This window comes from Amphiprion ocellaris, chromosome 4 (genome assembly GCF_022539595.1).
Source record: "Amphiprion ocellaris isolate individual 3 ecotype Okinawa chromosome 4, ASM2253959v1, whole genome shotgun sequence".
Taxonomy (NCBI): Eukaryota; Metazoa; Chordata; class Actinopteri; family Pomacentridae; genus Amphiprion; species Amphiprion ocellaris.
In genome coordinates this window covers 26,685,052-26,709,515 of record NC_072769.1, presented here as the reverse complement: position 1 = coordinate 26,709,515, position 24,464 = coordinate 26,685,052, and the positions used below count along the sequence as shown (strand labels likewise).

The window sequence follows — 24,464 nt, the reverse complement described above, 5'->3', positions numbered from 1 at the left end:
GCAAAGAGAAGGCACCGAAACAAAGAAATAAACCGAGAAAGGTTAAATTAAAAAGGGATACGTGTGTGAGTGTGTAGGAGGGAGAGCATAACAGAGCAGAAGATACTGACAGTCCTGCTGTTACAGTCTTTACTTTCAGAAGAAAACATATCACATTCTTCTATTCCCTGATGACCTGTCTTGATCTCCCTTTCCTCCTCTCACCCTCCACCTCTATCGCTCAAACATACATGAACGGTAATTCTAAACTGGCAGGTGCAACCGAGTTGACGCTACCGAGCCATACTTTCCGCCTCATTGACCATCAATCAAGTCAAAAAGCTACGATCGCTCATTAGGTGTGTATATTTAAGCCGGTATGAGAGGCTGTTTATTGGCGCTGGGAGACAGATAGCAGCCAACTGTTGCTCATCATATTGCCTCCCATTGCGTCGCTTCCTCTCTTCCAAGACACGTGCAGTCGTGAAAACACATAAAACAGTATATAAACTAGAAAAGCACTCAGAAAGCGCAGTACTCTGCCAAGGCTGCTCAGTTGACGTATCATTTCCAATGGATGAAATCTTTAATAAAAAATTAACTTGCGCTGAGCACAGGCATGTGTTATGCATATGCATGTTATGTATTTATACCGAATTGCAAGTAAATTACTCTTATAAAGGTCTGTTGATCAGTTCATCACTTTTGGCAAGTCTTTGTTTTGCTACTGTTAAAGTAACCGTTCCCTCCATGCTCTTATTTTGAAGACGTATTTTTAATGTTGCGGGCTTTTATTTTTTCACCATTCCAGTGGGACAGGAAGTGTTTATCTAAGAAGCGGTTTCTCAACATGACGAAGAAGCTGTCGAAAAGTCCGAAAATTCACATAAAGATGAAAGAAAATGGTTCCACGCTGTTGCTGTTTAGCAAAGGATGTCTATAAACTTATAAGCACTTAGCGGGGACAAGGTCTTATGGTGAAGAAATGAGTGAAGGACAGGAAGGTGAATTTGTGTTCAAAATAAGGCTGACGGCTGAACTTAACGTGTCTGGCTGGGGTTTGCTACATTGCGTGACCTAAATATGTAGCGGGCGGCAGGAATTGATGGGGCTCAGAAACACTCCACAGTTTAATCATTTGTTCCTTGTATGATTTCCAACTGATAAATCACAGTCATTTTGTAGTAGGATCGCAATCATGTGATCGTCAGCGGGTAACTGACACAGTGTTCACGTCATGGTTACAGCGACACCATGCTGGCTGCTATATCTGGCAATGGGAAATCCATAACAAATCCGTGGATCCAGATTATAAGCCGAATCACTGCCAAAATCTAATCAGTTGGTTCTTGTGTCATTTCTGACCTTCCCTGAAAATTTCATCCAAATCTATTTGTCCGTTTTTGAGTAATGTTGCTAACAGATGGACAGACAGACAGATTCACAGACAAACGTATGCCGATCGTCACATAACTCCGCCGTTCCTTGGCGGAGTAAAAATACTGTGCAAGAAGGCCTACAGCACACACACACCAACAACACACACTCACAGGACAGGTAGGCCTCGCTGGGAGTGGTATGAGGTTCCCGGAGTGATAGTGTTACACTATGTGCATAGTGGACGCCTCCTCACTCTCCCAGTTCAACCAGCATTCAAATTAGTCTTACAGATACCATCCATCGCTGTTGGCCTTTTAATTTTTGTCCTCATTACATCATCCTTTCATAGCAGTTATCAGAGCAACGTGAGAAAATGTAAGGGTTGTCCGTAACTTTTTGTTTTAATAACCAGCTGGAGGAAAGACAAGCGATAAAACAACATATTAGTCTTAGAAAGTTTTATTCAAGGCACCTATATGATGATTTAAACTTTTACTTGCAGGTAAGAGGAAACACTTCAGTAGCAGAGAAAAACTCCACCTCAATAAAGACTTTACAGCGCGTCTCTGAGGAATCTGCAACACGAGTTGTAGCTAAAATATTGTGAGGATAATGTTTGGTATCATAAAATACAGTATCTCACAAGGGTACACTCAAGGAATCCTGGTTTTTCTAACTGCACAAGTGGTATAAAACGTAATAAATGTAGCTCAAAGCTGCCATGTGCTTATTTTTTATTATTATTATTATTATTATTATTATTATTACACATGCTGCAATATACTGTATTGCACCACTGTACTGCAAGCGAACAATAGAGATTATCTTAATCTGTTAGGATGTAGGTTAAACATGGATGTTTCTACAGTCAAGCAGGCTGTTTTGTCACTTCATATATTTCTCTCTTTACTTCTAATGTGAAGCGATATTCATTCCACAGCTTAAAAGCTTGTGGTCTCAGCATTTAACATCTTTCCAGCCCGGTGTTGTGCCACAAAGTGTCTATTGGAGCAGTTGCCATTGTATCACTGCTGTTTTAACCTGCTTTGTGGCCTGGATTATAATCAATGTAGTTGTTTTTACCTGCTCAGATAGCTAGGGTTAGGGTTAAAGTTACGGGGTAGAGTTAGAATCTACTGAACTCATGTAATGCAGTATTATTCCTGAGGTTACATTTTAGAGGTAATGGCTCATAAGATAATTGCAAGAGAGGTAATTTCCCTATTTTATATATAAAAGCAATACAGAAATCATGTTAATTACTGTCCAAAAGTGACATTGCACACACCAAAGCCTAAACATTGGGGAAAAAAATACTATAATATTCCCTATAATGCATCTTAAGACCTGATTACACTACAAACTGTGAAAAAGCTTCACATAAGATGCACTTTTGCTATGAGCACAGAAATAAAATTGTGTGTATTTAAACATTATGACTGCTTGATTCAGACATAAGCAGCTACATACTTGAAATACCTTTAATAAACTGCACAAAACAGCTTTAACATGAAGCACAATCAGTTTTTATACATCTACAGCTTCTTGTATGTGGCTCAGTCATAATTTGCTAATAACTGCATCTGTGGTGACTCAATAGTTTGTGTTTGAACATTTCTTGTAACCGAATAACTGACAAAAGTAATGTTTATTATACTAGATATGCAATGAATAATCAATCGGTTTGCCAACTATTAAATATCTCACCAGCTTTTTGATCACTGATTAACTTATCTGAGTAGTATGTTTGGAAAAAAAGTCAAAATTCTCTGATTGTAGCTTTTTAAATGAGAATATTCTATTGTTTCTTTAATTCTCTAAGACAGTAAATTGAATCTATTTGGGTTGTGGACAAAACAAGACAGGTGAGGACGTTATCGAGTTTTGACAAACTCTGATAGACATTTTTCACCATTTTCTGAGATTTTACAAACGAAAGGACTAATGGATTGATACAGAAAATAATCAACACATTAATCAGTAATGAAATCAACTCATTTTGATGCATTCTAAACATTTCTCGAGTCATTTTTGGAAAGTGGAAAATGACATGAAATGAGTTGAACTGGTCCTTTAAAGCAATTTTAACGGGTAAGAAATTACTGAATTGGTTCATGTAGAACTCAAGGGAGGTAAAATTATGCAGAGACGTGAGGATGATTGCTTTTGTGGACTAAAAATCAGTATTTGGCAGACGATCACTTTTTGGCACGCACTTTAATGGACACACAGGCGACTTAACCGCATCCCGGACGAGCAGATTCATTTTCTCGGGTTAATGTTGCTTCTAACGCACCGAAAACACTCCAAATAGCCCGTTTATGTGTTCAAATGGTCTATTTATGTGTTCAAATAGCCCGTTTATGTATTCAAATAGCCTATTAACCTGCTGAGACAGCCTGTTTACCTGCTCAGACACCAGGACGTCCAGCCGCTGGTCGGAGCCGCTGCAGCTGCTAACAGCGGCTCGGAGGGAGAAATATTAGCTAAAAACATTGCCAGTGCTGCGTTTACGTACCTTAAAACCACCGACTCCGGAGCTCACCGTCACGTAACCGGCCTCTGTCAGGTGAAAAAAAAAAAAAAAAGTCCGACACACGGCGAAGCTCCGGCGGCTCGGTTAGCTAGCGGAGCCTCCGTGTGATGAAACCGTACACCTGTTTTTGGCCGGGCTAAAGCGACGGCAACTCCCTCCCACGGGGGGTCACCGGTCCTCGGATAGCAATGCGGTGAAGCTGCCCTCTGTTTTGTTTTTTTTCTTCTCTCAGCACGACAACATAGCCAGTCAGTCACCACATGTCTTTCCTCGCCGGTGCCGGATCTTCCAGCCCAGAGATGGACTGACTTCGCCTTCGCTTCCGTTCGTGTTGTCGGTGAATGATGCCACGGCTCCAAAATGGCCTCTGTTGTGTTCATTCAGCGACAGTCCGACCGCGAGCTTCTCATTGGGTCTCCGTGTAGCCATGGCAACGCCCGCGGTTCAATCAGTGCTGGCAGAGGACACAGACTGCAGAGACACCCTGACCTCACAGGAGCTGATGCAGGGTGAGCGTTAACGGTGAAAACATGGGAATAATATAATAATTTAGATAGACAGATATACCTTATGCATCTTCATGGGGACATTCAAGGTGTCCAGTAGCTCACACGTTACATACATAGATAACAGGAACAGTGTGCAAAAAAGCATGGGATGTGCAAATTGTGCTGGTAGAAAAAAATAGCAAAAAGATGCCTGAAAATGCTGGCACTGAAATGTCCAAAAATTCTTAGTATTTGCTATAAGATGGTTAATTTGATGGTATTACTATAAAATCTGTGCAGTACCTCTCATGTGCAATTATGTTATTTCTATAATTAGTACGTATGTATATTTTGGTTTATTTTTTATTTTGTGCTTCATTTCCTAAATGTTAGCACTATCTTTGCTGCAGTAACAATGCAAATGCCCCCACTGTGGGATTAATAAAAGCGTATCTTATCTCTCTCTCTCTCTCTTTCTCTCTCTTGTAAGATAGAGTATTATATGAGTACAGAAAATAAATAAAACTGAGTATTATAAAGTACCAGTCAGACAGTGATTCAGAGTTAGAGCTCTTGAAGAATTTGCATCTACACAGAGAGAAATATTACCTTTTTGATTAGTTTTATCAATTCCTACAGGGAAAAGCAGACAGCTGTATTTTCCACCGTCACTCATAGGGAATCCAACAGTAACTTTAGATTGTTGGGTTCTCTGTTCTTTGTTTAAAATTTGTAAGGGATTTGCCTTACTATGTGAAGTGCTGAGGTGACATATGTTGTAAATAAAACTGAATTGAATTGAATTACTTTCAGATGTGCCTATCTGGATGTGTGATTAACTCTATACTAATGCAGCAAAAAATCTGCGTTGCTTTGTGTGTTTTTCTTTACAATGGACAGAAATTATGACGATTATCTTAAATGCTGCTTCTGCAAGACCCTGCCATTCCCAGTTAAGTAAGTGGCAGGATATAAAAAGCAGAAGAGCTCTGCATATAGTAAGTGTCACTTACTGGAAAACATTTAAACCTGCGAAAACATCCAAAAAAATTTATCAACAAATACAGTTTACTCTTCAACAGAAATGGCGCCAGAGTTTTGTCGCTCTTCCAGAACGCTCATTCCAGCGGAATATGAGACAGGAACTCCAATATGTTATGTGTTGACAGTGTTTTTAGATGTAAATTAAGATTAGGGACAGAAATATTACCTTTTTGATTGGTGTAATCAATTCCTACAGGGAATAGCAGACAGCTGTGCTTCCAGATGTGCCCATTTGGACGTGTGATTAACTGGATACTACTGCAGCAAATATCTGTTGCTGTTTGTGTGTCTTTTTGTTTACAGTGAAGAGAAATTATGACACCTGTGTTAAATGCTGCATCTATCATAATGTGCAGGCACCCGGTGGCAAACATTTGACTAAAATCATCATCTGAAGTGTGACAGAGTGCATTTGCGATTTCTATTTTGGCTTTGTACTTTACGATTTTTTTTTTTTTTTTTTTAAATTTTACTCTTCTCTGGTGCTGTGATAAAGTTGTGTTTGTTTTTACAGGCACTGACAAGGATAAATTAAAACTCACACAACTAAGAGACTAAAATAGTATTGGCATGCACAGATTTTTTTAATCCGTGCATGTACTGGCCAAAGAGCTTTTTCTAAATGATCTATATGCAGCAGTCATGTATAAACACTCTCTGCATACATGTAAGTGTTTTCAGTGAAGTTAATCGACCTTAGAGCATTTCTTCTGAAATTATAAAACACAAATCATGAAAATAACATGCACTTTTAAACAAAACTATGTACTTTATTCAGCTTTTCTGTATCCACTAATAGGAAACATGGAATGCATAAGCACCAGTATGCTACTGTGATTGTGGGTAGAATAAGAGGTGCTTCCCCTCACTGTGATTGTTACTCAGCCAAGGAACGTGGTGGAATTATATGACGACTGGCACATGCTTGTCTGTCCATCTGTTATTCAGTCTGTGCGCAACATTACTCAGAAATGGACAAACAGATTTGGATGAAATTTTCAGGGAAGGTTAGAAATGACAGTGATCAGATTTTGGCAGTGATGCGGCTTATAGTCTGGATCCACAAATTTTTTAAAGATTTCTGTATCATTGCGAGATAGCAGTACAGCGTCACTGTAACCATGACAACAAGTGAACACTACGTCAGCTGCCTGCTGACAATCACATCATTGCGATCCTACTACAAATCCACCACTGCGGACTTATCGGGACTTATCCGTTGGAAATGATACAAAGGAGAATTGATTAAATTGTGGGGGTGTTTCAGAGTCCCATCAGTTCCTGCCGGCTGCTGCATATTTAGGTCACAAGATTTGGTATCCGTACATAATGTACACATGCATAACATATGCCTGTGCTCAGCACAAGGTCATTTTATTTGTGTGTAGATCTATGGACACATAGATGTGATTTCTGCCACGATTTTTTCAAGATTTCACCCATCGGAAATCATACAACGACTCAGCAGCCTTGGTGAAGTAGTGCGCTCTCTGAGTGCTTTTCTTCTTAGCTATTGCAGTAGTAAGCCTGATATGTACACAGTGTTTTTAGTCTTTTAGTTTGTGAAATAGGCTTTCTCTCTTCACACTATTTGATGTTATTAGCCAATAAAACAGGCAGGCAGGATTAGGCCCTCAGCCTAAAGTTAGGCAGTGATTCAGAGTCTTGCTAGGACTAAGTTAGAGCTCTTGAAGAGTTTGCATCTGTGTCTGTTTCCCTGGTAGCATATCATGTTGTCATCAACCTATTCCGAGGGGAATGTTTAGCTATTAATAAATGACAATTAGGTTACAGCTGGACCTCCTTGTAGAGGGGAGCGTTTTGAGCACCAGAGAGGACATTCTAGCAAAGAACTGGAAGCAAACGGTGGAAGAAGTATTCAGATGCTTTACTTAAAGTATCAAGTCCTGCACAAAAGATCAAAGTTTTTGCAGCAAAATGTAGTTAAAGTGTTCATTGCCTCTATCGCTCAAACACACATGACCAGTAACTCTAAACTGGCAGGTGCTCACACTAGCAGAGCCACGCTTTCCTTCTCATTGACCATAAATCAAGTCAAAGGGCTACGATCGCACATTAAGTGTGTATATTTGAGCCTGTCTGAGAGGCTGTTTATTGGTGCAGTCAAACAGATAGCAGCCAACTGTTGCTCATCATATTGCCTCCCACTGTGTCGCTTCCTCTCTTGTATGCAGTCACAGAAATACACAGAAGAAGGCAGTGTTTTGAGCACCGGGGAAGAAATTCCTGTAAAGAATTAGAAAAGCAACCTCAAGCAAGTGTTGGAAGAAGTATTCAGATGCTTTCCAGAAATCAAAGTACCAAGAACTGCATGAAAAATCCTACTTCAGTAAAGGTTTTTGCAGCAAAATGTAGTTAAAGTGTTACAGTAAAGGTGTCTCTGGCTGATCTAGCTGTTATATCTGACATAATTATCGTATTAATACTAAAGCATTAGTGTCTAAGCAGCATTTTACTGCTGCGGCTGCTGGAGATGGTGCAAAACTTTGCTCTGTTTTATTTACAGATACATCAGATAATTCTGAGAGGCTGGATCATTGGACTATTTATTCAAATGAAACCATGTGAGAAGTTTAGAGGGAAAATCACTCTTTGGTCGAACATTTAACTTACAGACATCCTAAACGTGACCCTAACTACACTGATTTTCATATGGGGAAAGGTTGGAGACCTCTAGAATAATACTTAACTTTGGGCTGTACTTTAAAATCTTACTCTATTGTCAGGTAATGTCAAATCTACATATTAAAACTAAAGCTGCCAAATAAATGGAATGGAGTAGAAAGTAGCTGCAGTATTTTCTTCTGAAATGTGGTGGAGTGAAAGTATAAAGTAGCATAACATTGTAAAGTCCAAGTATCTCAAAACTGTATATTAGTACAACACTTGAGTAAAAATACTTAGCTACTTTCCACCCCTGGTTCAAGCACACCAACATTAAATTTGCTCAAATGTCCTCAATCTACACAGTTTCATTATCAAAAGCAAAGTGTGAGCTAACTGAATAAATATTAATTGGTAACAATGAGTTGCTTCAAAATGTGAATTACTTTGTTATTTGTCCCCTGGTGTGATTTTTAGAGATTACAGATTCTTGCGCTGACACGGTGTTAGTTTTTACACACTGTTTTTCAAATTAAAACTGACATTATGTTGCTCTGAGGGCTGCTGCCCTTGCTGGGCAAATGCCATAAACTGAAGTATGAGTTTGTGTCTTGAAGTATCTCCCTGTAATAAAACTGTATTTGTTTTAATTCTGTCTTCATTAAGCAAAGCAGCTGAACCGTGTCTTGATTTTTGATGGCTTAACTGAGGAATTCTCCCCCTGTGTGTCTCTCTCACACAGCAGCTATTAAATTATTCACAGACTGGATCCAGTCCCTTTTAGTCAGTGCAAGGTATCCTATGACCATCATAACATGACCTTTACTCATCTATCTATCTATCTATCTATCTATCTATCTATCTATCTATCTATCTATCTATCTATCTATCTATCTATCTATCTATCTATCTATCTATCTATCTATCTATCTATCTATCTATCTATCTATCTATCTATCTATCTGTCTGCAGTGTGTAATATCCTCTGAAGTGAAAGCAATCGGAGCCTATTTCTCATAAATACTTAAAACCTTTAGAGGGCTGTTGGAGATGGTCTAGTGAGTTGAAAAGAAATCACACACACAGCTTGAACAAGTGCTTCTTCAGGAACATATTTTTCTGGCAAATACAATCACTGAAGCAGTGATTTATATGTAACCTAATAATGAAGGCAGCAAATTAAAAAAAATGATGCAGTGCTTTTAATCTGTAGATACCCAGTTTTATGTTTGTTATGTAAAAGTACATCTTGGCTCAAAATGATACTTCACATAAATGTTCCAGTCAGTTGAGTCAGTACAGTGTATATTATTGACTGTGCTTTACTGTTTAATACTGCAAGACACTTCTTAATGGAGATAACTACCATGCCAACTTACATATGAATAATAAGTTAGATTAACAACAACAATAAAAAAAACAAATAAACAATCTAATAATCTAAATTTAGGCTGGTAATACTTTATCAATTTGCACCTTATTGCAAACAGTATTTGCACATTTCTGTGAAGACTGTCATTTTTGGCACCTTTTTGCTATTTCTTGCACAGTTTGCACACCAGTTGCATGCTCCTTTGTACACTGATCCTCTTGTATGTGACATGTGTGACCTATGGGATACCTTGAATTTTCCCAAATATCTATTTAACCTGTATTATTGCCATGCTGTTAACACACAGCATGTAGCCTCCACAAATATAATAAATATACACTATATTATTGACTGTGTTTTACTGTTTAATGCTGCAAGATGTTGGAGCTTCCCATTGTAATTAACATGCCATCTTATATATATATAAATAATAAGCTAGATTAATAACAACGACAACAACAATAAAACAAATAAACAATCTAATCATCTAAATTCAAGCTTATAATACTCTATTTTTATTTTAAATACCACCAATTGGCACCTTATTGCTAACAATATTTGCACATTTCTGTAAATGCCAGCATTGTTAGGCACCTTATTACTATTTCTTGCACAATTTGCATGCCAGTTGCATGCTCTTTTGCACACTGTTCCTATGTGACATGTGTGAGCTGCTGGATACCTTGAATTTCCCCAGATATCTATTTAACCTGTATTACTGCAATGCTGTGAACACACAGCATGTATCCTCCACAAATATAATAAATATACACCATATTATTACCTGTGTTTTACTGTTTAATGCTGCAAGACGTTGGAGCTTCTTACTGCAGATAATTAACATGCCATCTTACATATAAATAATAAGTTAGATTCACAACAAAAACCCTAATAAAGCTGTAGTGTGGTTTTGTTGTTAACCCACATATATAGCGGACTTTCTTCTGTCAACTTTAAAGGTGTACAAATTTAGAGCGTTATTGATAGCTGACCTTTGCAAGGTGTCAGCAGGACAACATCTGTGTGTGTGTGTGTGTGTGTGTGTGTGCGCGCACGTTTTTGCAAGGTTGCAAGTATGCGTGCATGCGTTTGGTCTTTTATCACCAGCTCTTATGCGCAGTATAGGCAGCCCTTCCTGAACCTTACCGTTGTCAAGAGGGCGCCTTTTTTTAGGTGGCATGTTATCCGCAGACATACTATCAGCAGTGCGTTCTGACAGGGCACAGTGATGCAATACATTATGTCTGGTATGCACAGATCCATAGGGTGATACAGGTGTAGACGGACTAGAGGCAGAGCTTACGACCTTATACTTGCACATTGTGGAAAAAAATAAACCAGGCTGGACTGTGTAGCTACATATGGTAACAGGAATCTTTCCCAAGCCCCCTCTGAGAGTCAAGAATGGGTGTTAAGCATTTATAGTAGAGGCGGTCACCATTGTGCATCACTCATTTAGCGGAGCCAAGTGTTGACGTGAGTGCAATCCAAAAGCTGGCCTTGGATACAAGATACTGAAGCTGGCCGTGTTCAAGAAACCATGACACTGCAGTTCACAAGAAATATCTCTATCTACTCTTGACCTACATTAAAGTGTAATACTGCCACTAACTTTATTCAGCCACATCAACATATACCACCACAGCCTATTTTAGAAGAGCCCACAATAAAGCACCGCAGGTTGGCACATGGATCTTGTGAGAAAATAACTCTTTTATCTGAGCAGTGGCACTCTGTCACATCTTTCCACTGTTGCTCTCCAAAGAGATCCGCATTTGGAACAGCTGATACCGAGGTCCACTCATCTGGCCAATGTTAAAGTAGCACATTGGCGCTGAACGTGTGGATGGCCTACGAGTATACCAGGGCATTGTCTGACGGTGACATCATGCTACTCCCTCTTCCAGACCCGCTTTGATGTCTGAGAGCCGACCAGGTGAAATGCCAAAGCGAATCAGTGAGACGATAAAGCCCACATCGTCTCTCTGTGTGGTCACAAGCAGAAAGTTCATGCATTTCTGATAGTGGTGGGACACAATTTAAAAAATTTATCAAATTAATTAGAGGGTTTGTAATGAATTAACTGCGATTAGTCACATTTTTGTCAAATATCAGTGTTTGACACAATAAGTAAAGTTTTTCAATTCAAATAAATTTTGGTTGATGACTGAATCAATGAATAGACATATACATAAAGTTAAACAACAAAAACATTTGTTTCATTTATATTCTACATTTTTAAACTGTCTACTATATTCACAGATTACTGCAAACTCAAGGTTCAATTATAGCTATTATATTCAACGTTTTAAAACTTTTTGAAACCTCAAGTACTTTCAATGTCTTGAAAAGTGGTCTATTATGGGATGGCTACACCATTTGCTGGTACCAGGATCGTCGTAGCTAACGTATGGTGCGTCGCCCTGGAGCTCATTTGCATAAAGTAGTTTCATTTATGCAAATGTGGCACGGGCAGCAGAGGTCCGACGCATCATGAAACTTTCATGAAACGTCTAAACTAGCTGTGGTTGAACTAAAGCAAGGACAGATTCAGCAGGTTCTTTCTTGCCACAAATGCTTTCAATACTTTTTGCTGAACGACTTTTGTAATAAAAGAGAAAGTTAGCAACAGATCAGCCGTGTTGGTCCAACATTTCTCCAGTAATTCGCTCAGTGCATCCTCTGTATCTTCTTCATGGCTGGCAAACAGACTTTGAGTTCATTACCGCCACCTACTGGACTGGAGTGTGCATCAGTGTTACCAGTGTGCCAGAAATGAGGGAACTGAGAAAGGTGTGATTAAATGCGTTATTTTTTTTAAAGTGTCATTTTTTTCTCTAATTAATTAATCGTAATTAACATGTTAAAGTCCCAGCCCTAGTATCTGAATAGACCTCCTGTTTATTGTAAGTTTGCTTGTGTTTTTATTTTCATTTGGTTTCATTCATTTTGCCCTCGTTCACTGCAGTCATTTGGATGCATATTTTAATAAAGATGGCTGCTTTCCATGTTTGTTTTAGCTGGCTCAGGATCAGTTTCCACCTCACACGAACAGAATAGAGAAGTCTGAATTCTGCCAACCATCCATTATTCAGCCAACATGGTGCAATTTACCTCAACCCCAACACTCTGGCCTCTGCCTTGCCGCTGCGCCCTATCAATCAAAAACAGTGCACACTGCCCAGTGAAAATGCCAAGTGTCACTCAAAACTGTTCATTTTGTATGAATAGCTGGTTCTGCAGCGTTGTGACAGATGTTGAGGAAACGCTGACACGACAGAACAGACAGAAATGGTGAATGAGAGACGTTGAGGGATAACAGAGGATGACACTGTCGAGTACAAAGACGAACAGAGGAGTAAGATAAGACTGAATTTTAGCTCATTCAAGCTGACATCATCATTTGTCTACATATCCAGATGCAATTCAGTCCATATTATAGCAAAATACTTGAAGTTGCGTCGCTTAAACAGAAATATAATTCCAATTACAGATTCCCTGTAGATATCGTCATGGTTATATATCAAGTTGCATAGTTTGAGATGATTAGAAATGTAATGTTTCAGCAACATTCTAGAGCAGAAAGTCTCACTATTCAGCTAATGCATCACCATCAGTCCATTTTAAAAATAACCACTTCCTACTTGGTTTTTAATATTTTCCAATTACCCGGAATCCAGTAGTGCTGAGGATGTTTCGCAGTTTGAGACTGGAGGCAGAGAAGGGAGATGCAAGTGTAAATTAATCTTCTGTGATATTTTTCCTGCTCATATTTTTCAATATTGTAATAGCACTTAGAAATAAATTTGCTGACTTATCTGGTTTAATAATCTACAAAGTTGGTGTTAATGCCCCTGTTCGGCTCTATTTTTGGTCTGCCTGAAGTGCTTGCGCAGTCTTTAGAACTCAACAAATCAATATTCTCTACAATAACAGAGGATAAAATGACTGTGTGTGTAAACTTATAGTGGCAAAAGCTTTTTAGGCTATTTCATTTCATTGTTTTGATTGTACTGCCCCATGATTCCACTCTCACAAACAAGCCAGAGCAGGCAGAGGTCAAACAAACTCCATATGCTGCCTTTCCAGCACCAAAATGCAGACAATGTCATCAACAAACTGTTTTTTCTCCCTTCAAATGAGGAGTCAGCAGCCACCGAGCACCAACAGAGGCTTCAGCTGTACAAATGAACAGACACTGTAATTACAACAGCAGACCACAAGGGTGCTTTTAGGCTAAGTGCTGATTTCTGCCTGTTTCTTGCCCTCTTGTAATTTCCTAGCGAGTGTAACTGCACAGGGGCACAGTGCGGAATCTCTAAAACACACAAACAACTATTGTCTTTAGCCTTCTGGACTCCTACAAAACAATAGAAATCATTTTAAAATGGGTTTGTGTTGCAGTGACTTAAATGCTTTATAAATAAAGCAACCACTATGGGAAATAACAACAACAACAACAACCTCCAGGCAGTAACCTACATGCTCAAAAATTTCAAGTTTTGCCAGTGTTGGGTCATGCAATGAAGCAGCCCTGCTTTTAATCACACTGCTCACCTCCCTGCATGCAAATGTTGCATCAACATTATTCCCTTGTCACTGTTTTAAGTGAACAATGATGCCACATCCTGCTTTTAGCCCCGCCAAAGACAACTGTAAGCGGTTTAAAGAAATACAAACATACCAGATATTTTTTATCCTGACACCAGAGTCATAATAAAGTGCAGTCAGACCTTTCTACTCTGTCAGAGAATGATATAGCAAAAACTAACCAAGCACAGGGCTGTATCATGAAGCTAGTTTAACATATTCAGGCTTTCTTTGTGTAAGCCGGCTCGACAAAAACTAAAACCTCAGTCAGAGTCAACAGGTATCACAAAGCTTTCTTTGTTAACTCAGACTGTCTGCTTCAAACTCCATTCACATAAAAGGAGGAGTTTAATGCGTCATTTGACTCTTTTGCACAAAAGGAAACGATCGTATTCAGCTGTCAAACACGTGTTAATGTATTTATTTTACTGATCATTGCAGCTGATTATTTGTAACTGACAGCTGCACATTAGCACTGTTTAACATTAAATTTCACATATCAAAGCATGATATTGTGCTGAAGTGCATTTAGGTTTGACAATGTCCCATAATGCAGGAAATCACTTTAACTTGTGGCCAAATCAAAGTGAAACTATTGTCACTGATTGAATATTCTCTGTAATAAATACCAATAAATTAATCAATTTTCTAATCTGTATTCTATCAGCTGCAGAACCAGCAGAGCGAAAGGACCAAACAAAGAAACATACTTATACATTTTCTCCATCACCAGTTAAATACATGTCAGGTTTCCATGGCAACATGATGCTTATTAAAAATCACTGGGAAAGGATTTAGTTAAAACGAGAAGCTTCTTTTAGCTGATTTAAATCTGAAACTCTGAATATAACCTGGGCTGCACAGTGGCTTGGTGGTTAGCACTTTCGCCTTACAGCTAGAAGATCCCCGGTTCACATTACGGCCTTCTCGGGATCTTTCTGCATGGAGTTTGCATGTTCTCCCTGTGCATGCGTGAGTTTTCTCCACGTACTCCAGCTTCCTCCCACAGTCCAAAAATATGCTGAGGTAAACTAATTATTCTAAATTGCCCGTAGGTGTGAATGTGAGAGTGATTGTCTGTCTGTATATGTAGCCCTGTGACAGATTGGCGACCTGTCCAGGGTGTCCCCAGTCTTCGCCCCAAGTCAGCTGGGATAGACTCCAAGCCCCACCATGACCCTAATGAGGAGTAAGCGGTGTATAGATAATGGATGGATGGATGAATATAACCTGCTCCTGACCAGGTTAGTTACCATGGAGATCTAGCAAGTTAAAAGAGAGCCTTCTTCATGACACTGAAAACTCTGACTTTAGGCTCAACATACTTCACTAACCCACTAATCTTGCTTCAAATTTCAGCCCTCAGCAACCCCCAGGGCTGAATAATAAAGTAAACAAAGAAGTACAGAAAACTGCAGTTCTTGCAATGACCACTTGAGGTTGATTCTAAAATTGATTCAGTTTCTATAGACCTCCATTTTAAAATGTCCAACTTTACAGCACAAATAATCATGTTTACAGCCTGATACGGAAAATGGTTGTTGTCTCTATAGGTAATTTCCCTGTCTGTAATAACTGTATGAGGGGTGAATATTTAAACAACTCACCTATTTAAGTTGCATTAAGGCTTAAAATTATGCACAATTAAGTGCAAGACCACTTTAAATGACTGGTAGAGGCTGTCACAAGGTCCAGAAATGTTAGCTGTTTCTCATTTCAATCAACCATGACTTAAAAAAAGTTCTTATATTTCTCTTGCTAATAGAATAAATAAGTTCGGTTAATTGTTACTGAAGCTCCTAGGATCGACCTGGATAGATAAAAATCCACACAGAATCTAGGAGTGACGGTCATTAGGTCCCACTTTGGTCCAGACTGAAATATCTCAATAAATATTGAACAGGACTATTCATGGTGTCCAGGGGATGAATTAAAAACGACTTAGGTGTCTGCAGGTCACAGTTATCTGCATTAGGAATCATCTATTTGATGGATGGGCAGCCAGTGAGGGGTAATAACATCAGCACATCATTTTTCAGTCTTAGTTTATTACAAGTCCGCAAAAACGAATGACATTGCGATTAGCCTCGGCTGTACTTAGTGTTAATTAGCAAAGCATTGAACCTGCGGGGCATGTTAGCATCATCGTGTTAGCTCAGTGACATTAGTATTTTGCTCAAAGCACCACTGTCAGGACAGTTATAGAGAAGATTTAAAAACAACTAAAATGCTCTACAGATTCAGTTTAATGCTGTTCAGCCTCCCAGTGCAGGTAAATGGCTGCACACTCTTGTTTCAGTTAAGTATTCATATGCACGTCTAACAATTGTAGTTGATGTGCTGCTACCCTGCCCAGATAGAGGAACACCTAATCTGACTCTTAGAACCTACAACCTCATCCACCTCTCTCCTTTTCCTTATCGGGGCATGAAAGGACGGCAGAGCTCCTTATGCAACACGGCTACTGCTGCATGTTTCACATGTGCATCTTCCAAACACAATCACTGATAGACAGTCTCTCTGGAACACTTTTCTAATATTACTCTGCACTTCATGCACCCTGGTAAAGCCAGGCCTGTGCTGTGTGACCGCTGAGTGGATTGATAAGTGGTGTTGTGGCTGATGAAATGTTGCATAGCTGGTTGCTGATGCCGTGTCTGCCAGTATACCGCCCCCCCATCAGGGCGGCGAGACTCCGCTAACATTGAAAAGACTAAATAAATCAGCATTAAAAATATCGAGGAACAGCTGCTGCAGGAAGGAACTCTGAGAACAGGAAAACAAAAGAAATATGAAGGGTGATGTGGAAGAGATTTACAGGTGCAACTGGTGGATCTGCCAGCTGGCTCGTAGTATTTCCATTGCTCGCACAGTCAGGTGTTGTGTGAGAAAAAAATACACATTCTGAGCTCAGAGAAGTGTTTGTTGGTTTTGCAAAAATGGATTGTACAGAGTTCAGAGAATAAGGATGTTATCTTATTACTGTCTGTCTGTCTTTAACCACAACTAACTCATATCTTCCTTATTTTAGAGAAGAATGTCCACTGATTTAAACTAAAAAACTAAATGCGTGTTTGTTGACTTCTGTTTGCATCAAAAAGCAGCATATGTAGAGGTACTGTATTTCTTATTAATTTAATGTTATCTTCATTAAAAAAAAAGCTTGTCTTTAAAAAAAAAATAAGGACATTTCTAAGTGATGCCAAACTTTTCAATGGTAGTGTATTTTAGATGTTTTTTTTTCCGCTTATCTCTGCTCACACTCCTCATATAGCACAGAATAATTATTGTGATGTTCCATCAACAGCAGAGAAACTATGTGAGGTTGGCAGAATCAACAACTTCACCAGCTCTCTCCCTCATGTACTTGCTAATGAGCCTGTTACTGAAAAGCATTTATTAAAAAAAAAAAAAAAATCTGCCCTTGATTTATGGGTAAAGCTGTAAATCCTCTTCATAGACTTTCAGCTTCTTCTTTGGGCCTGTAATTAAGTAATGGCTCAATTAATCCTATCAAACCTGCGTTGCCAGAATGGAGAGCAGGGACATTCATTAGGAGCCACAGGAGGAGATTAATACAGAACAAACCACACGATAGTTCTGGTACCCAGCTGGGCAGACACAACAGAAAACTGAACAAATAAACTGTAGGTCTAAATTTAGTGAGTCTCTCTAAGGGGATCCAAACAGTAGCAGAAGGTTCTGTTTAAATAAAAACCATGCTTTGATTATTGAGGCTGTCATCAAACTATTAAAATACTTTTCATTTTGAGTTTCAGCGTCCTTTGCCTCTTCTCGTTCTGTCTCTCAGGGCCAAGACATTCTGTCCAAATGTTGTTGTACGAGGAATGTGACCTCCGAATCTCCCTCTTCCTTCTTTGGTAACAGCGCTGCTCCACAACATCAAAAGAGACCTAAATCACTAAATCAGTTCTGACCACATGACCCAGGGAAGTATTTGTGCATTTAGCTAAAGAGGATGAACTTATTACAGTGAAGCAAATGAAAGAAAAATGTCATGAGTGTTGTTATTTATTTATCAGTTGAAAGTAGGACCTCACACGCTGTAATTACTGCATCTAATCTGAACAGAGACTCTTTAAAGGAGCATTTTGCTTCTTTTTTTTCTGTTTCGGTAAAAGAAGCTTTCTGCAACTGCACTTAACCCTCCTGTTATGTTAGTTTCTCAGGAAAATCACTGATGTTCTTTGGTCATGTTTAACTATCCAAAAAACCTTTTGATTTTTTTTTCTTTTTATGGAGTTGATGAATTAAAATGAGCCACCTCTTGTTCAGGGTCAAATTGACCTGCTGACTTAAAATCAGGACAAATGAGGATTTGTATTGAAAATAAACTGTATTTAAGTACTGTTTCTGCAACAGATACATGCGAAATGAACCACTTTCATTTTATATGTTGATTACACTCATTAAGCAAAGCAGAAGTTTCCAACTGAAAAAATAGTTTTAACTTTTTAAAAAATTTTTAAACTTTAAAATGGGTCAATATGACCCAAAACACAACAGGAGGGTTAAATAGGGATGATGAGAGAAATAAATCAGTTAAATCCTGCGTTAATATCTTCAAATTGCATGTCCTGTTTGTATGTCTAAATGGAGCCACTACATCTCAGCACTCACGTCTTTTTAAATCAAGAAGGCATTTAGTCCCATCTGTTAACTATTACTGACAGGCTGGGTCGTTGGCACCGCCAGACTGTTGTAGCCGAAGCTTAAGTTGCTGGCACAGAGCTCTGCCTGCCTTCTTTGCACTCGGTCTGGCGTTCAAAAGGTGTAATCTCTCTCTGAAAAGGCCACTTGTCGCACAGCTTTTAGCACATGGTCAAAGTTACAGAAAATGTCCTCACACAGCTCACTGGAATGACTGTATCACTAAGATAAACTGAGCAACAAGCATTTAGTTTACAATAAAATGCTATAATTACTTTTTAATAATTCACTAAAGCTGCTCTAATTAGGGATGCACAGTGGCTTGGTGGTTAGCAGTTTCACCTTGCAGCTACAAAATCCCCGGTTCGCGTCCCCACCTTCCCAGGATCTTTATGCATGGAGTTTTCATGTTCTCCCTGTGCATGTGTGGGTTTTCTCTGGGAAAAATGCTGAGATTATTTAGTGATTCTAAATTATCCGTGAGTGTGATTGTCTGTATATGTAGCCCTGTGATAGGCTGATGACTTGTCCAGGTGTCCCCTACCTTCAACCTAAATCAGCTGGGATAGATTCCAGCCCCCTACGACCCTAATGAGGATTAAGCAGTGTATAGATAATGGATGGATGGACGCTCTAATCAGTATTATATGAACTATGAATGTGTAACTCGTAATGAAGCACATTGACTAAAAGATGGCACTATGTCAATTTGGTGTTTACAGAATGTTACTGAACAAACTAATCTGTCATGACACATTTTCAAAGTGAACTCACTGATTCTGCAGCTTTCAGCAGTGGCGATCAAGCAACCGAGAAAGGTGCTGTCAGCTCAGTCAGCTGCAAAGCAAATTAAAAGACCTCCAAAGCCATGATTCCCACGAGAATCAAAATCTGAAAACTCAGTCATTTCTAACAGGCTGCTTATGTAGAGAGTTTGTACCTGCTAGTTTTGTACTGAACTGAACGTGAAATGAAGATGATGTATTCACTTACATAACTTCCTGTTGTTGCACTCACTTAAGTGCATTTGAGCAAGGATGTGTCTGAACAGTTTAGGAAAAAACTGAACAAATTGCACAGAACTTTCAGCAGCCTGTGATTTCCACCTACAAGTGGTAAAAAAATATCCAATAAATGTAAGTTCAAGCCTTGACTTCGTGTTTATGTCCTGACATATTACTTATAAAATGCAGCATTGCAGCAAAAACATCCCAGTGCTGAAACAATTAATACAACTGTTCTATATCTCTATGATGTAACTTCTATTTTTCATTCTGATGTGTGCAACCGATCGATTAAAGAAACAGTTTACTATTATAAACTGGCCAAGTTGCAGCCCTGATAATGTCTGACACATTCGGATCCCCTCCACCCTGCATTGTCTTTCCTTGCATTTTTTCCACCCGAGCTGCACTGCAGAGAGTTAACGGTACGGTGTAGTAGATCCACGCTGCTGATTCCAATTCAGTATCGACGTCCTGTCTCCCCCGAGGGACCACTTATAGTGAGGAGAGACCCGAGTCAGCACTTAGCGAGCACTAGCCGGTGATGAGAAACACACCGTCAGTTCATGCCCAGATAGAGAAGACAAGTATAGTGAATGTGTCTATTATTGCAAATAACAGGAGGCAAGCATTAGCAATGTAGCAAGAGATGGAAGCTGCAAGTGGTTACAGCTTCCATCTCTGTCATTAATTTCTCACTCTGCTGCATCTAAGACGACAACCATTTCCGTACAGGCTGACACATCATATAGAGTCACTAATGAGGAGCGTGGTCATGTCTCTAATAGAAAAAAAATCAGTCAGGGCAGCACTGATGTTCTGTATTTCCTCTAGAATTCACTTGACATAAATATTTCACCTACATTGCTTTTAATTGCTCGCCCCCCCTCCCTGCCTCTGAGGTGTAATAAGTTCTGTGTTTTTGTGTCGCCGGCTGACACCAGTAGACGAGCTGAGAGTCTGACCTCCAAACATCATTGGTCAGCAAACTGGGGAGGGGGAGATATACTGCAGTGTCTTTTTTTTCTGCAGAGGGCGGATAGAACATGCTACAACACTGCTACTGCTGCCTACACCTTCTCCTTGCATGTACATCACCCTTCTCTTCTTCTTCTTCCACATTTCACTGCATAAAAATCTCCTCAGCTCACTTTTCACGTTTTTCTGCTTCACCAGCCTTGTGTGAAGATGCATTCATCCCCTCTCTGCTTAAAATATCCAGACCTCAGCCACTCTGATTTCAATAGTCTGCGCTCCAGTTTGTGTTTCTCTCGCTCAAGTTGCCCGTCAGACAATAGAAGTGCACCGGCCACACTGTCATGTTCAAATAAACAGACCAAAGCAGAAGTAATCTCACTGATTTGAACGCACTGATAATGAAGCTTCTGTGTGAGTGAATGCACATGATTACCCAACACAGGTTACACACTAGTACGTATAGCAGTGAGGGAGGTGCAAACTCACCTTTAGTTTCGAGGCATTTCCACCACTCCAGGGATTCAGTCTGCAAATGAAGGAGGAGATTTAGCCGGTGAGATGAAGAATGTGGCACACACACTCCCATTGATGGAGCCGCCGCCTCCCCCCAAGTTATCCCTTTTGCATGAGTGCATTCAATCACACGTACCCACTACAGTACAGTGAAACATGTACAGCAACTCACTCAGCCCACCGTACACGAGGGCTGCTTCCCCTCACTGTCAATCCCTCTTCCCACTGCCAAGTTGTTCCTCCTGTAAGAATCTGCTCTCCACCTGATTCCTGTCAGCTTTCACGTCTCTGTTTGCCTCCTTCCCCTTCTGATCTGTGGACAGATCCCCTCATGATTTAGCTGGTGTTGTAACAATCCTCTGCTGCATCATTTGCTCCGGTTCTCATCCTGGCCCATGTGTCTTTGATGTCAGTTCTTTGATTGCCCCTTTTTTGTTGCAGAACCATCTGAGTCTTAGCTTTCTGTCTTTCTTTTTTTTTTAAATTTATTGCATTACAAGCATGAGCACTGCCACACTGCTGACCACGCTGTCTCCATTTTTTTTTTTACAGCTCTTCAGCAATCCAGCCATTGGCACAAAGCCCTGTAAGCTGCCTCAGCTTAACGGTGGGGTAAACCAATCAGGTGGCCTCAGGTCTATCCCAGGAAGGAGCTGCTTTATTAATCTGAAGGGAGGATAAAGGGGAAAAGAGAGGAGATGGATAGGTACATGTGTGTCTGTATCTGGATGACCACAGAGGGTGAGGAGAGGAGTGTTTATAGCTGTTTTCTTTTCTTTCTTGGGGAAATGTAAAGTTTCTTTCTTTGCACACTGTATACCAGGGGTGTCAACTCATTCTAATTCAGGGGCCACTTAGAGGCCAATTTGATCTCAAGTTGGCCACCAGTAAAATCACAGCATAATCACTTATAAATAACAACAACTCTAAATGTTTCCCTTTGCTTTAGTGAAAAAAAGTACATTCTGAAAATCTTTTTACAAAACATTATGAACAACCTAAAATTTTCGAAGAAAAAGAAGTTCAATTTCAACAATATCATGCCTCAGCTGATCATTTCTGCATCACAACTTACAGATCACAGAGTGTCTACAAAGCACGAAACATTCAGTCACAGGTATCTGGAACTGAACGATACGGTATTTTATAACTTGTCAAGATCTAGACATTATTTAAAATTTACAATAATTGCCACATCTTTGTAGTAATCCTGACCACCTGAACTGATGAACTGACACATCGCACAAACTGAAGTGGGAACTGTTAAGGAAGAAGGTTAAATTATCCCCCTGCCTCGCAAATGTATAAAATTTCCACCTAAAAATTCGGGCTGGGCACGTTAACGCATTAACACATCAACTATGTCAACTATATATATATATATATATGTATTAGGGCTGGACACATTAATGTGTTAACGTGTTAACGTGCACAGCCCTAATTTTTATATATTCATCTTTCTGTCTAAAATCTGGTGCTTCTTAAGATATTCAGTCCTTCTCTTGAAATTGCCGAGGAGTCTCAGAAAGGGAAAGCATTTCTTCTGAAAGGCTGAACAAATATCAAATATGTCCCTAAAATTGACATTGGCCCCCTTTAAAAAAAATTCATTTACAGTTGAGCCCTAGTATGTAAGCATAATTTCTAGGAGACAGGGTTATTAGGATTGATCCTGGGGTGATTATAAATGAAATTTTATGTCTATTTATCCAAAAGTTGAGGTAGTTGCCCCATTAACGTGCCTAGACGTAATAAAAATACATCAAAATTGTGGCAGTGCATGAACAATAGGGCTCCACCAAACCAAACTCTTTTATACTGAAGCTGCTGACCTCACATTACACAATGTTCATCCATCCATCCATTATCTATACACCGCTTAATCCTCATTAGGGTTGTGGGGGGGCAATCCCATCCAACTTAGGGTGAAGACAGGGGACACCCTGGATAGGTCACCAATCTATCACAGGGCTACATATACAGACAAACAATTACACTCACATTCACACCTATGTTCCATGTCTTAAAAATTTTCACAGTAAGGATTCATTTTCACCTCTGTAATTTTTGCACTTTGCAAGTCATCCCACGGGCTGGATTGGACCCTCTGGCAGCCCGGTTCTGTCCCGCGAGCCATATGTTTGACACCCCTGAGGTAGACCATCCAGTGTACTATCCTGTCACAAGAGAGAGAAAACATGGTGTGTTAAAAGGTCGCACTGGGATCACTTCATAAATCTCTGCCTGATCGATCTATAAACAGATAGAGTGTGAAGGGCAGATGGAAAATGTGGAAAAAGTAGATGTGATATTCCAAAGGGATTCTAAACACAGGTTGTTACCTCTTTTGGTTAAATAGCTAATGCTAGAGACTGATCACTGACAGAGGAATTTCTTCAACATTATTTATTCTTGAATTCATGAATCAATCACAAATGTGTTTTTTTGTTGCTGTTTTTTTTTTTTTTTTTACAAAAGTAATAATTTACAGTCATGCAAACAGCTTTGTAAGGCTGTAATAAGTCACAGCAGAGCTAACATGCTAACAGTTGTTTTGCAGGTATTCCACCAAAACCAAAGTCTTGAACAAATTCAAACGGTCACCTTAGAATGAAAAGATGAAAAGTCAGTGGATAAAAAATTCTTATAATTCGTTCATTTGGGAACAACGAATGTTTGTGCAAATTTCTCACCAATCCATTCAATAGTTATTGAGATAATTCATGAGAAGCTATAAATGTTAACCTTATGGCAAGGCTGGGACAATGGTCTGAGAATCACCAAAGTCTGTCTGGGAACCATGAGAGTCTGTGCAAAACTTTGTGCTCATCCTTTAAGTAGATGTTGAGACATCTGAATACATGAAAATTATTCCTTTAGCACAACTAGCATTCAGTGGATTATTAAAGTCATTTGTATTTCTATATTTATTACATTTGTCTGTTTTGGAACCTTGAACATCTGGAGGAATTTTCAAGAAAAGTCATCTAACAGCTGTCAGGGCATTTAACTCTGAACCTCAAACGTCAAGTCAGTGAGATTTGTCTTCTGGAGACCTTCAATTTTTCTACCAAATTCCATAAAATTCCATGATTGTGCACCCTGTGCCAAACTGCCATCCCTAATGTTGTGCCGTTAGCATGGCTAAAATGAGTTTTCTTACAAATGCAAAGATAGAACTATCTAGTGTACAGTATTCAGTACAGCCTGAACAATGGATTTAAACAAGGCCGGATTTCTAATTAAAGTTCCTGACGGATTTAAGAGATTATCGGTTCATTTCA

The 24,464-nt window shown here is 39.4% G+C and overlaps 1 protein-coding gene across 17 annotated transcripts in view; it reads right to left on the bottom strand.

Annotated features, from left to right (window-relative positions):
- Positions 1–23,323, bottom strand: part of sorbs2a (sorbin and SH3 domain containing 2a) — a 72,489-nt gene extending 49,166 nt beyond the window's left edge. For 11 of the 17 annotated variants that reach the window (XM_035957945.2, XM_035957953.2, XM_035957942.2 and 8 more), the window contains exon 1: positions 3,878–4,262. The gene's annotated coding sequence lies outside the window, so the exon portion shown is untranslated. The other 6 variants (XM_055010252.1, XM_055010253.1, XM_055010244.1 and 3 more) reach the window with 5 other exon arrangements.
- Between the last annotated feature and the right edge of the window lie 1,141 nt (positions 23,324–24,464).